This window comes from Parasteatoda tepidariorum, chromosome 11, assembly GCF_982258835.1.
Source record: "Parasteatoda tepidariorum strain Cologne lab strain chromosome 11, Ptep-v5.0, whole genome shotgun sequence".
Taxonomy (NCBI): Eukaryota; Metazoa; Arthropoda; class Arachnida; order Araneae; family Theridiidae; genus Parasteatoda; species Parasteatoda tepidariorum.
Genome location: NC_141765.1, coordinates 19,806,407 through 19,820,758, shown reverse-complemented (window position 1 = coordinate 19,820,758; position 14,352 = coordinate 19,806,407). Strand labels below are relative to the sequence as shown.

Here is a 14,352-nt window from a genome sequence, read left to right as displayed (position 1 = left end):
CATATGCATTGTTAAATTTGCGCTATAATTGTTTCATTTTCGTCGATTAAAGTATTTTTAGTTCAAAATGTTAAAAAAAAAAAAAAAATTTAATGAAATTACTTGGAAACTCAAGCTATTTTTTTATTTATTTTTAAACAGAAATATATTTAAAGCTGTATAGCTTTTATATTGCATTAAGTTTTAAGAGGTTTTACTATTTATTATATCATCTAAAAGATGATGCAAACAAAACAAAATAATTAGTCATTTAAAAATATGCGTTATTTAAATGATATGTCAACGGGGATCGAACCCGCAGACTTGGGCTCAGAAGGCCGACGACAAACCAACTGCGCCACCCAGCCACAAATTAACATTAAAGGGTTCTAACTTTGTAGTGCTCTTTGGTAGTGCTCCTCTGACCAAACTATGGGTACCATGTTTCCCCGATCATGGCTATCCCCAGTATTTTGGGGTTCGAAATTCCAAATCCTCTGAAAAAAAGATATGTTTATTCAGAGAGAGTACGTTTTTGTGTCTGATATCGTAACTTTAAATATCGTTTGCACTTATTAATTAACATATTTGACGTCACTGCCTCGAATCTTTAAGATGGAGCCCTCTAACGACAGATCCGACCATTAGATCAAAAGTTATTCTCAGTTATCCTTTTTTTAGCGCACTTTTCATTTTACTTCACTTTTAATGAAGTTTTTAAACATATATGTTAAGAAAACATTCTTTTTTCCTAACATGTATATTTTAAAACCTAATAAATGTTTAAAACTACAGAAAACATTCTTTAGGTAATTCGAATCTGTATTCAGAGAAGTTGAATACATAATTAAGGATCTCGATTTAAATTTACAGAGATATTTCTTTCGTAAGAATCTCCTAGAGTAATGCTGACTATTCAAACTCTAGTGAAGCGAAAAGATTTCTCTTAAAAGATATATAAGTGTACGAGTTGATCTTCTACTGGACATTCAATCTTATGAAATAAATACTTGGTTCTCAGTTCTTCAGCTTGCCTTGGAATTCCTGGAAAGAATTCTTCCTTTTTCTTAACTGAAAAGAGATGTTTAGTAATTTTTTTCATCCCAACAGCAAATGCATCTCTTTATTCTTGTTGGTGACTTGTTGAGAAATCTTTTATAAAAGAAACTTAAATAGCAATGAAGTATTGAATTTCATAGAACTGATTTTCAAAAATAGTATGCAAGTAGTTTTTAAATTTCTTTTACTTTTTAAAATATTTCTAATGCTTTGTAAAAACTTAATACCCAAAATTTACAAAACTGTCTTTATTCACACTATTAAAATTTGCGTTTTCTTTCAAATGCTCCAAACGAATTTTAATTAAACAAATATTTCGCTTAGGGGAAAATATATTATTTTCACTCATTTAAAGATCTGAAATTCGTCAAAAGAATTAGACTAAATGCTATGTATCTATTTACGCAATTATTTAGGATAAACAATTAAAAATAACAAGAGTATTAGCTTCATTTTTTCTCCGAACCTTCTTGAAAAGTAAGCAAACTAACCATCATACCAACTAGTCAGATAATTTTCAAATCAGATTACTGTAAGACAATAGAAATTGAAATGAGATAGCACACTGTTGAAGATCCAGTTTGATTAAATATTTGAAAATTGGCATTTCATTTAAAATCGCGAACGGAATAATTGTCAAAAATAATCAAATACAACTCAAGGATTAATCGTCAAAAAAGATACTTTTTCCCAAGAGTCTATTGTAAAGATACCTTTTGTTAACATGTTTTAAATACTAGTGAATTGAGTCACTAAGACAAGGAAATTTTGCTAAGTTAAAGTTTAGTGCTGTTGAAACTAAAAGAATTTTTAAGATTTTCTCCAAAATATTTAGACCTTTTTTTATCATAAATGAGTGTTTTAAAGCAATTAGCGGTACAATTATTGGTTTGAAACAATTATTGAATAGTTTATACAAACTTGAACAAAGCTTATTACATTGTTCAAGATTACAATCTTCACGCATAATGCAGTTTACATGCTTATATTATTAACTTAAAATCTCAAAGTAATTCTTTGAGGAAGTTTCGTAAAGTTTTTTCTATTATTTTTTATTTTTTACGAACTTTCCAATGCATATCTGTCTTTCAGAGGATAATTTACTTCGGTGGTAATAAAATAATAATTGAATTATAATAATAAATATTTCATTTTTATTTATTTATTTATTTTTTTGTTTCTCCATATTTTAAACATGAAAACGTATGATAATTATTTATAAGCTACCGACAATGTATATTTTCATCTATCTAAAGGTACCTCCAGATAGAATCGAGTTAACATGTCTTATATACTAGTGAATTGAAATTGAATAAGTGTAGCTGTAGCTACGCTACTACACTGCACCACCAGGCTTTTATCTAGGATATAATTTAATGAATGACTATTACTAGTTAATTCATTGCTGTTTTATGAGATGCCGGGAGAGTTGCATTAAGATCACCAGACTTTGAGTGCTTGTCGCGAAGGCTGCATTAAAATCACAGTTGCGTGCGTGGTCCCTCCTACTCTCCTATGTTACTATTAGCAGACGAGTGCGTAAAGGCCCCCGTTATTAGTGTGATCTATTACTAGTGAATGACTATTACTAGTTAATTCATTGCTGTTTTATGAGATGCCGGGAGAGTTGCATTAAGATCACCAGACTTTGAGTGCTTGTCGCGAAGGCTGCATTAAAATCACAGTTGCGTGCGTGGTCCCTCCTACTCTCCTATGTTACTATTAGCAGACGAGTGCGTAAAGGCCCCCGTTATTAGTGATCGAGACTGAGTAGGTACAGCGAGAGGAAAACAATGCCACAGTCACAAATATAAAAGTTTGCAGTGTTCAATCCATCAAAGTAGGCGTGTTTATATCGGGGCAGGCGTTTATTTTAGGTAGGCATGTTTATATCACACCCGGGTTACCAATGTGGTAGCCTTGCCCCACATATGACCTTTGGACGTGATCAGAACACGCCTATCTTGTCAGTATCGCAAATTCGAACACGCTTAATTCGATGGATAGTCCACATTGATCAGTTGACTTGCTGCTTGTGACTGCGCCATTGTCCTCTTCTCGCTGTTGCTATTCAGTCTCAATGGCACACAACGGTTGCCAGTACGCACGCGACTGCTAAAAGCAACACAGGATCAACCACGCACACAACCATGATCTTAATACAGCTCCCGTGGCTAGAGCTCAAAGTGAAGTGATTTTAATATAGTTCTCACCACTAGCGCTCAAAGTTTGGTAATCCTAATACAGCTCACCCGGTCACTGCACTACACTACCACTACAATTATTAAACTCCCATTCCGTATATAAGAAGTATCAATTCGATTTTATCCGGAGGTACCTTTAGATGGATTCAGATTAGATAGTTCATTTACAGCTATGTTTAATTCATTATGTAGTAATAATCTGCATTAATTTGAAATTAAATTTATTAATCCAAAAATGAAAAAATATGTACAAAAATATGTATCACTTCAAACAAAAAAAATCCTATGAAAAATCTGTAAAATTTGCTCCCATGCAATTGTTGAAAGAAAGAAATATCTACAAAAGAACGATTAAAAAAAATGGCCTTCCTAAATAAAGAAAATTAATCAACAGACATTTATTTTTATAATAAATAAAGCATTATTCGCACAGATATTTTTTTTTACACTCATGATAAATTAAAAAAATTTTTTTTTTGTTTTGATAAGTTGTAAATTGCAAATATTTTAAAATGAAATACTTATTTTTACATTTACTCTTGATTTACGAACAAACTTTTCGCCAAGAAAGTTGAAAATGTAAAAAGAAGTTTAAAAAAATCTGCAAAATAAGGATACAAAAATAAGGATACAAGGATAAAAAAATAGAAACACATATTTATTTTCAAAATAACTAAAATATTATTCACACACATATTTTTGACATGAATGATAATTAAAAAAAATATTGTAATTTGCTTTGATTAGTAGCAAAATGTAAATATTTTAAATTGGCATCAATGAAAATGTAAATATATCACATTGGTATTTATTTTAACATTACCTCTTGATTTACGAACAAACTTGCAACCAAGAAATCTAAAAATGAAATTAGAAATAAAAAAATACAAAAGAAAAAAAAAGACACGAACGATAAATTAGAAAATATTGTAATTTGTTTTGATTGGTAGTAAAATGTAAATGTTTTAAATTGGCATTTATTTTTACATTAACTCTTGATTTACGAACAAACTTGTCGCCAAGAAATTTAAAAAAATTCACCAAAGTTGTGGTAAAATGGTTAAAAAATTTAAAGTTTCTTGACAAAATCTGCATATATTTACTTTCAGTCAAGCACTGTAACCCGAAAAAGCAATGCAAAGAATGAAATCTTCGTAAATGAAATGTTGGGTCGTTCCCTAGGGGAGGGTTCGAAAATTCTGTTTGCAGAAGAAAGCTAATCGGCAGGCCTGCTTTGCATAGCAGCCTTACTTCTCAAGGTAGATAGATTTAATCCTAACGCCGCACTAATTATATTCTACGTGTGGTCCCCACTTTGAAACTAGCGGGTCTGATGAAGCCGCGCAACTCGCATGTTAACGAGCCTAATGGTAGAGTCGGAAATAAAATGAAAGAAAAAGCCTTACAAGCTTCACAAGGAAAAGGCTTTATATTTCTACATTTTTTAGTTTCGGCCAATGAAATTAAGTTTCGGTTTTAGCCTCTCACGTTCAGCGATAAATACTGAGTACAAATTCCAATAAGTATTATTTTTCTAAGAAGCATCTGAGCGGTTACTGATATTATACAAATAAATGTTTTTCTTTCTCTAAGTGTAGTTCAAATACTTTAATGACAAGAAGCAATTTATTATCTTCATCTAAAATATATGTATAAATCATAAAAGAAACAAGGACTTCGTAATAACATTAATTATGCATAAAACATATTTAATTGACACAAATTTACTTTATAAAGTTAAAAGTATAGTTTGTATTATTATGTTATCGAGGTCAACTTCACGGTTTTGTCTCTCTCGAAACCCATGGAATAAATTCAGACATTTCTGCAAAAAAAAATAAATAATAAATAAAATATTTAAAAAAAATTACTCTACAAATTGCACGAGGAAATTTTTTAATATTTCTACCTATTTTAATTTCCGTTCCAACCTGTCACGTTCAAAGAAAAATACTGAGTATGAATTTCAATGAGTATTATTTTTCTAAGAAGCGCCGGCGCAGGTACTGATATTATACAAACACATATTTTTCTTATTTATGAGTGTAGTTGAAATACTTTAATATCATGAAAAAAATTCCTTAACTGTATGCATATGCATGTATAAATAATGGGGAAAATTTCGATTAATTTATGTTTAAGAATATAAATTAAGCTATTTAGATGAATTTCCTAACTAAACAGGAAAATTTAAGACTTATGATTATTTCACAAATATGCTTCAAATTATTTATTTATTCGAGTTTTTCTTGGATGCTGATGCATATTCATATTTCTCACTATATATCAATTAAAAATATTTTAAATTTATTTGAAATCATTCAGATATGATTTCTGAAGTTTAAGAAGTAGCTAACATAAAAAAAATTGTCACGTAATTTGTAATATAAAGCTTTTTAACTTTTTTATTTGAATAAAGCCTATAACACTGCCATATGAATAAGTTCCATCGTAAGTTGATTGGTTTTACCATGTTCCATAAATTTTTCGGAGAGATAGTTTCCGAAAATGTGACAAATTTGTACAAAACTTCACAGCTATCATAATGAATAAAAAATATGTTATAGTATATAATGTATAATAGATCAAATCTATGGCAATTAAACACTGGCTTGAAATTATAAAATGATATTGGAATTTTAAATTTAGCAAAAAATATTTATTTAGTTACTTATCATTTGATCTAAATTATATGATTTCGTTTATAAGTCCACCTGAAATTGAAAAGTACAATGTGTAAAGGATCTAAATTGCATTCTAGTTAAGATCTAGCTAGATTCCAGTCTAGTAACATTCTAGTTCAGATCTAAATAACATCGAGTAAATCAGCCTTAAAGTTTAAAATTTGGTAAAGGGACATAAAGAGCATGCTTAGTCGTTATTAAATGTCCACAAGCTTCCAATTGGTGTAATTCTTAAATCTCTGACACTCATTTAAACTGTTTGAGGTAAAACTTTTGCTCCATGCAGTTTTAAATCACTCCCCAAAGCGAATTTTCTAAGGTTGCTTGTCGACTTTTGTTTAGCAAATGCACTTGGATCCTTCTTCCACTCCAAAAAACACTTATGGACTGTCATCTATAACATTTTTCCACTAAGATATTCGACACTAAAGGACTTGTCAAAATAAATCAATGTTGAGTATTCAATAAAATAGAACATATATAACTCCTTACCAAGAAACTTCTTCTTTTTTTAAGAAAAGAAATATCATTTAAAACCTTCTACCACTTGGCTGTACAACTAAGAAAACTATAACATTAACGAGAAGTATTTATAAACATTTAGTCTTCAAAAATAATTTTTAAATTAAAAATAATATATAAGAGTTTTCAAGTTCGAAATTAAAATTCTAACCAATACTACACCAAGATTAAAACGTGACTAGAACTTTCGCAATACCATTTAGTAAGAAATAATTTTCATTTTAAGCATTTCTCTTAAATTAAAGAATTAAAACAAATTTTTAAGCAAAATTTACAGAATCTTAATCCTAACTAATTCTACACCAAGATTAAAACATAACTAAAACTTTTGCAATACCATTTAGCAATTTAATTCCACCCACACCTCAATTTCAATAAGGACTTCGTAAAGAATTAACTTAATTCCATCCTATTATCCTTGAGAAAACTTCAATCAGAAAGCTAATAACAATACAAGAGGGTGTGCTTATACAGAACCGTAATGAGTGATATATTCCTTCTACGATTCGAAAGAAAGTAGGAAAACAGACGTGAGGCCGGATATACCCCAATAAGGAAGAAATCTTTTGTAAAAGTCTGAAGAAGTCGCAAAACCCCAGGGGACAAGCGAATGAACGTAGAATTGAAATGGGGGCTTCGTAGATAAATAGAACCATGGATGAATAGCGGAACTTCATAGGACAATTCTAGGATAGGAGAATCAGGGTGATTATTCGTCAAGTCCGATGAGAAAAGAGGAGCCTTTCTTCTCAGATAAAAGGTGCTAAACGTAGCTTTCTTTTGCTGTAGTTAAACCATCATCCCAGAATTTATACTTGAACATTTTTGATCTTCAAAACATTTTAGGTAACAGCATTTTTTTTTTTTTGAGTTTATTTTTTTTTCCTTTCGAGTTATGAGAATAAAAAGTTTTTTCAAGCAGTTAGAATTTCTTTGTTGTGTGAAATGTATTCAAAAATTATTTGGAATTAAAATGTATGCAAGAATTTAAAATTAAAAAAATTTAGTTTTATTTTTTTTTCACAATTTTTATTTATTTTTTTTAAATGGTGATTATACAGTTGTATTGCATTTTGTGCTATGTAAGTATGCACGGTAGCTGAATTTAAATATTATATCATGAATTAAAATAAATTATTAATCTATAATTTAAGTACACAAGTTTCAGAACCGGAAAAAAATGCCAAAAATTAGAAAGCCAAAAGTACGCCAGATGCTAGAAAGCCAAAAATACGCCAAATAATAGATAGGCGTAAAGAAAAATACCTATATACTAAAAAGTCAAAAATATGCCAAATAGTGAAGGTCGAAAACATACCAAAATGTTGAGAGTAACAAAAAAAATGCTGAATTGTTGAAAACAAAAGACATGCCGATAAATATTATGACAAATATTATTTTTCGAACACTGCTTACAAAACTACGCAACATACCAAACTTAATGAACTGTAACAAACGTGAAATAATTTTCTCATTCATAGCTAGAAATTTCTGTGCCACAAATAGTGACACGTTCATGAACACTATTCTGAAATAAAAACTATAATAGTGATGCTTGACAATATTTGATGGATGACTTCCACTGGCTGATGGTATTTACTTGATAAGCATTCCTTAAGCTACAGTTAATAGCAAATATATTTCTCCATAGATATTTAAGTCTTACAGTTCAAACCAGTGTAAATAAATATTGTAGCTCTCAAATGTAAAGAGACATGTTTTTTTCTGAATTAACTCTTTGGAAAATCATGACATCAAAACTAAGCAGTATATCAATAATTTATTAATGGAAAAAAACTACCTTTTGCATACTGGAACTTTTCCATTTTCACATTAATTATAATGAATAACAAATCGTATCTTTAAACATAAATTACATAACCTATTCTAAGTGCAACAAAAACAAAGATTAATTATTATAATAGAATGCATTTTCCAGAAATTATATTTTCAATATTATTTTGAAACTTTTTTGTCTTTTAAAACAATATCGCATTGTTGTAGCATTACGTATATTAATAACTTAAATTTAATAATTATTTCCTTTTAAATATATTTGAATAAAAGTTTTCTATTATGCATTATTTTATAAAGGTTTTCCGTAATAAAATATTCAATGGTAATTTTTCATTATTTCAAATTTAACTAAATTTTTCCATTATTAAACATTCAATACCAGTTTTCCATTATAAAACATCGAATAATGATTTTTTTTAATTATACAAAAAGAAAGAAAACTTTGTAGAAATTCGGGACTCTATGGGGATCGACTGTTATTGTTACTTTAAAATCTTGTGACTTTGAAATAGTGAATGAGAAAAAAATGCTTACGCCAAATTATATAACTTATAGTTATAGTTTCATAATAACTAATTCCCGAGTTCCATTAATAATTTTATCTAAATCAAAACTCAATCCCAACCACGTTGGCAGATGCAAATGCTTATGCAAAATCAAAACTATTCACCCCTTTAAAAATCAAAGCCCAAGATCAAATAACTAATCTTGACATCGATAGGAAGACAGCCACTACTCTCATCAGACTAAGAACAAAACATCATAAAAACATGAAAATTTCTACAGATAAGACTAGAAAATATCAAAACTGTGGCAACTGTCTTAATGTGGAACTGACACCATATCATGTTTTTAACTGCCCTGCAGTCGCTGCAGGCCTTCACCTCTTAAACTACCCCACAGAAGAGGATTTGTATTCTTTTAATGCCATAGAAATAACAAAAACTATTCAAGCACACCATGAAATATGATTCTATAGAGGATACGACACCAACCAACCATTAATAATTTATAAACTTCAGAATTTTTCTAAATTTAAAATGCGTATTTCAACAATAAAAATATAATATTTTAAGTAAATAAAAATAAAAAATTCGAAAGAATTGGCATTTTTAAGGATTTTTATTTTGACAATTTTTTTCATTTCAAAAAGAACCATTAGGTTAAACAGCAGTGTAAAAAGCTTCTAAAAGAGTCATTTAAGTCCTTCAACAGTTTAAACCTTATTTTTGACTAATCTTAAACAGTCGACTTTAATAGATCTCTACTTAAAATCGAACTTAAGTATGCAGTTCAAAATAAAGTTCTAAATCCTATGGGGTTATTTGACTTTGATTATTAACGCATACACTGGCACAAAATGAATGTTACAGCCAGAAATATTTTATATGATAAAACATTTTGCACTCAATACACCTTTTTCTAAGGCATAGTAATGAGAAATATGTACATGTTTAAACAACTCCAAATCTATTCAGCAATGACCTTCCCAACTTATATGCTCTAAGCAATGAACAATTTTATATAGTCGAAGTATTTGAATAACTCGCCCAATAATTCCATGCAAACCGTATAATTTCGTATCAACTGTAACTACAAAATTATGGTCGTATTTTTATCTTATATTATTAAACAGACTGTAAAATTGTGACAACAAAGAATAATTTTCTTCTAGCTGTTTTAAATAAGGTATTGAAAAGTAGAGAAAGTCTGAAATGTTGATAGCACCATTTTAAGAGTTACTACTCCAATACTAGAAGCAGGTTGTAAATGATGTATTATATTAAACAACTGTTTCGCTGTTCCTTTGGGAGCGGTATTCTATCGAGAAAAACTTATCTTTTATATCCCTTCGACAGAAGTTTTCCGAATTTTATTTCCCTCCACAATTTTACTACTTTTTCTCTTACTTTACCCACACTTCATTCGCCATTTTTTTTCTACATCGAAGACGTTTTAAACTTGCGGTTATGAGTTAGTAAGGACTCATTTTTCGCTTCGAGTCTGAGTCAAAAAGAATAGAAATATTTATTGAGTTATAAACGTATAAAAATATCTTAAATAAGTTTCGTTCGGCTTCATGATAAAAACCACTTTAGAATTACTGAAAAAAAAAATCAGATAATTTTAAAAGCAGGGATCGTTTGTAGTTTTCAAATCTAACAATTATAGTTAAGTTAATGTATAATATGGAAATATAAGCAGATAAGAAATTTCCTTGGTATCTAAAATTTTTAACTTTTAAAAAAAATTATACTGAAATTTATTTAAATTTTTAAAGGCAAACATTTTAGTTTTCTTTTTCAAAATCATGAATACTTTAGCAAATTGTGCAAAGTTTTATTTTGTTCTGTTTTTACTCTTATTACCTTAAACATGCTTCATTTTCTATTTCTATACTATCTGAATGATAATGCTTAAGGATAATCTACTCTGATGCCATAAAGATTATTTTCTTAAAGTTTCATCTCACCCAACGATGCGCAACATTAGCCAATATTGCAGATTTGGATATTTGACACTCTTTGGTGTTTAAATTAGCATACCATATTTTTGTTTACTCTTTTCTCTACGATTATATTAATAACATAAACGAATAATACAGGTCTATGATTTATTGTCTGAAAGTTAAGTATTGGTATTTTGTTTATTGCTTTATTTCTATAAATTTAGTGAATCAAGACTGGATTGTTTAAATTTCCTTTAGTATTCTAATTTTTCTTTCATACTGAGTATTTGTGAAGAAAATTCTCTAATAAATTACAGTTTTTTTTATCTTAGATTTCAGTTCTATTAAAAGTAAAAATTGATTGACATATTTTTATTTTCTCCTGTTAATTTATTTATGTTCTGTGATAAGTTTTACAATAAACAAGGAAAAAAATCTAAATGAATAGTTTATTCAAAAGCATTTATGCAGCAATTATCAACACAAAAACGATTTTCTATGTTAATTCTTATATTAGCTTATAAGGATTAATGGCGCATGTCACCCATATAAATATGTATTTATATGTCAGAATTTTAGGTAGTGCTGTCTAACATATTTGGATTTTAAAATCAGCCAGGTTTGCACATTTTATAATAAACTATTATTCAGGAATGAAGGAAATACAAAATTTGCATGGTTGATAAAATTATTATAATAAAAACTTGTGCTTTGTTTTAATCTGAATTTTAGAACACTTTGTCATTCCACGATATAAATTATAAAACACATTGTCAAAACACATTAAAGTCATTCTGTTTACGACTACAGCAAATGATTATTTGGTTAAAAGTAGGCTGTTCTATGCACTCGACAAGTTCAAACTTCAACTTCTTTAAGTGTTTTTCTCCTTAAGTGACATTTTTGTTTTGTTAAAAAATGTAAAACTTGTTTTGGCTTATCACGAGAAAAACTCTTTTAGAGAGCTTTGCCAATAAACGAGAAAAAGTCTAGCAGTAAAACTATTTCATTTATTGTTTGTTTTCCGAAGTACTAAAATACTCGTGTCTAACATGAATTATTAATCGATATAAAATACATTGTGGGTTATTTCTTATCTGGAAAAATACTTTAATCCTTCCAAAAACAAGCCAGAAATCATATGAATTTACTAATAGTTTTTTCTCATTTCTGAGCTCTGCTCTTTGAGAAAGATTTTCTCATAACAACAATTCAATATTGGACTTTTTTTTATTTAAACTTCACATAAATAACCTAGTTTAATATTAATCACCTTCAACTTACATTATGAATAATAATATCTTATATGTAAAAGCTTTTGCGGATATGGGAAATAAATTGCTTTAAATCTGTCTGTCGTAACTTTTCTAAACGTTTTTTTCAATCCCTTGATCACACGCACGTAAAATAAATGGCGAAATTTGATTCCCCCGATATTAAGGAAAACGACAAAAATTGGTTTAATAGAAAAATGATAAAAAAAATGTCTACTTAATAAAATTTAGCTTTAGCAGTGATGAAGCAGAACATATTACTAAGTTAATATATTCCATAGCAATTATTTTCGATATATATTTGTCAAATTTCGTTTCAAATACTATATTATTTAGTTTCAAATACAATCGAATGCTTTGTAAAAAAGTTATGAAAACAACTATTTTTATAAGTGTGGAGTTCAAATATTTAATCACAAGAAATATTTCATTAACTTAGTGCAGATACATGTATAAAAGTCAAAAAGTTAGTACAACAAAATCCTCAGGTTTAGTTTGAATCTATTTAAATTATAGTTTTAGATAATGATACACAATGTGAACAAAAATAGTGAACAATGTACTATAGTTAAGAGACATTGTTAAATGGCTGCTTTCAAAAAATAAATTATTTCTGCACAATTGAAGAAGAATGCTTGTTTTATACCAAAAATATTGTATTTTTCTAGACTTTTAGTCAATTTGATTGCACATAAAAGTATGCAATTATTTTTATTAAACTTAGTTCAAACATTATAAAAACTAATATTGTAAAGTTATAAAAAAGTAATCATTTTAAATCTAACAAAAACCAGCTCGAAATATATTTCTCTATCTCTGTATCTAGAAAAGATATAAAAACAACGAGCAATACCAATTCAGATCTTACTTGGTTTTACTTCTGTACCTGGAAATCGAAAAAAAAACTTTAAAACATTTAAAAAAGAAAAAGAGGATTACATAAATTTTTTCTTCGAAATTCAAAATCAATTCAATTATTTATTACATTTATGGGCGCATCGATTTCCCAAAAAGAGAAACTGTTAGCAAAAATAGTTCTTGTGTTTGAATTTAGCTTTGAGGTTTTCTAAGAATGAGCCAAAAAATTTGGAGAAATGGAAAGAGAAAATGCATTTATTTGCTGAACAGAAGGATTTGGAAAATATTCAATTTTTATTATGGAGAGAAAATGTAAAAGGTATCAAATTGCTTTTTTCTTTTATTTCATTCCATGACTTTTCTAGCTTTCAGAACAAATGCATTTCTAAGCTACAAACCTGAAACATGTAATCTTTTAATCATTTTGAGCACGTATTTGGAAATATATTGAGCAGGGTTGGAAGGTTTGTTGTGTTGCTGAATTCTCTTAACTTCTACACAGAATAATAGTGTTATGCTCGGTAGATAGAGAATAGGCAGTTTGCCAAACATAGTGTCAGGTATGTTTCATTCACAGCCTTGGAAATGATCGTAAAATATTTTGACAAACGAGTGCATATTTTATCAATACTGAACCATAACTTATTGCTTTGCTTTTTGAAGCCATTTCATTTTCCTCGTTTCACAGAAAATATAAATATTCAAAGCGTTTTTAAGTGAAAAAAATTAAGCAAAATTATAATAAGTAAGTTAAATAATAATAAGTAAGTTAAATAATAATAAGTAAGTTAAATAATAATAAGTAAGTTAAATAATAATAAGTAAGTAAATTAATAAATCGGGTTTCTCAATCATTAGTTCTTTTTGTAGACTTAAATATTTCGTATTAAAAATTTTGCATTAATGATGAGGATAAAAATAAAGAAAAGCTTCAGAATTGAATTCACAAAGCTTCAGAATTTGTTCCACAGAGAAAAAATCTAGTTTTTACTTCTTATTACAATATTTCATGAAATGAAATAAATTCGAGGAAAATAGAAAAAAATATTCATATCGCACTTAATCTTACATTTATTTTTTATTTAAATATATCATATTCATATCAATGCTTTAGTAATATAATCTAGTACAATACTTCTTTAAAAAGTAATTTATTAAAAAAAATTGAAAGTTACTTTTTAATTGTATTTCTTAATTTTCAAAAAGAATGTTTCACTCTTTCTGACTCTAGGGATCTTTCAAACCCGTTTTGTACCCCCACTATTCCATGGAATTTAAACAAAATTCTTACTTATATTTTACCGATGTTAAATTTGGTTCGTTTATCAACAATTAAGGACATATATATATATATATATATATCTTTCAATGCTTACTTTTTACACATTTTTTACATATATGAATAGAAAAATTTGCTTGAAATTGGCCGCAAATATATGAAGTTGAACTTAAATTAAAACGGTTTTTGAGATATCTTCAGAGTTTTAGTAATTTTGAAATCAATTTAAAGAATAAGAAAATTCTAC

The 14,352-nt window shown here is 28.2% G+C and overlaps 1 protein-coding gene across 1 annotated transcript in view; it reads left to right on the top strand.

Moving 5' to 3' along the window:
- Nucleotides 1–14,352, top strand: part of LOC107451041 (uncharacterized) — a 266,235-nt gene that overhangs the window by 159,031 nt on the left and 92,852 nt on the right. The window lies entirely within an intron of this gene.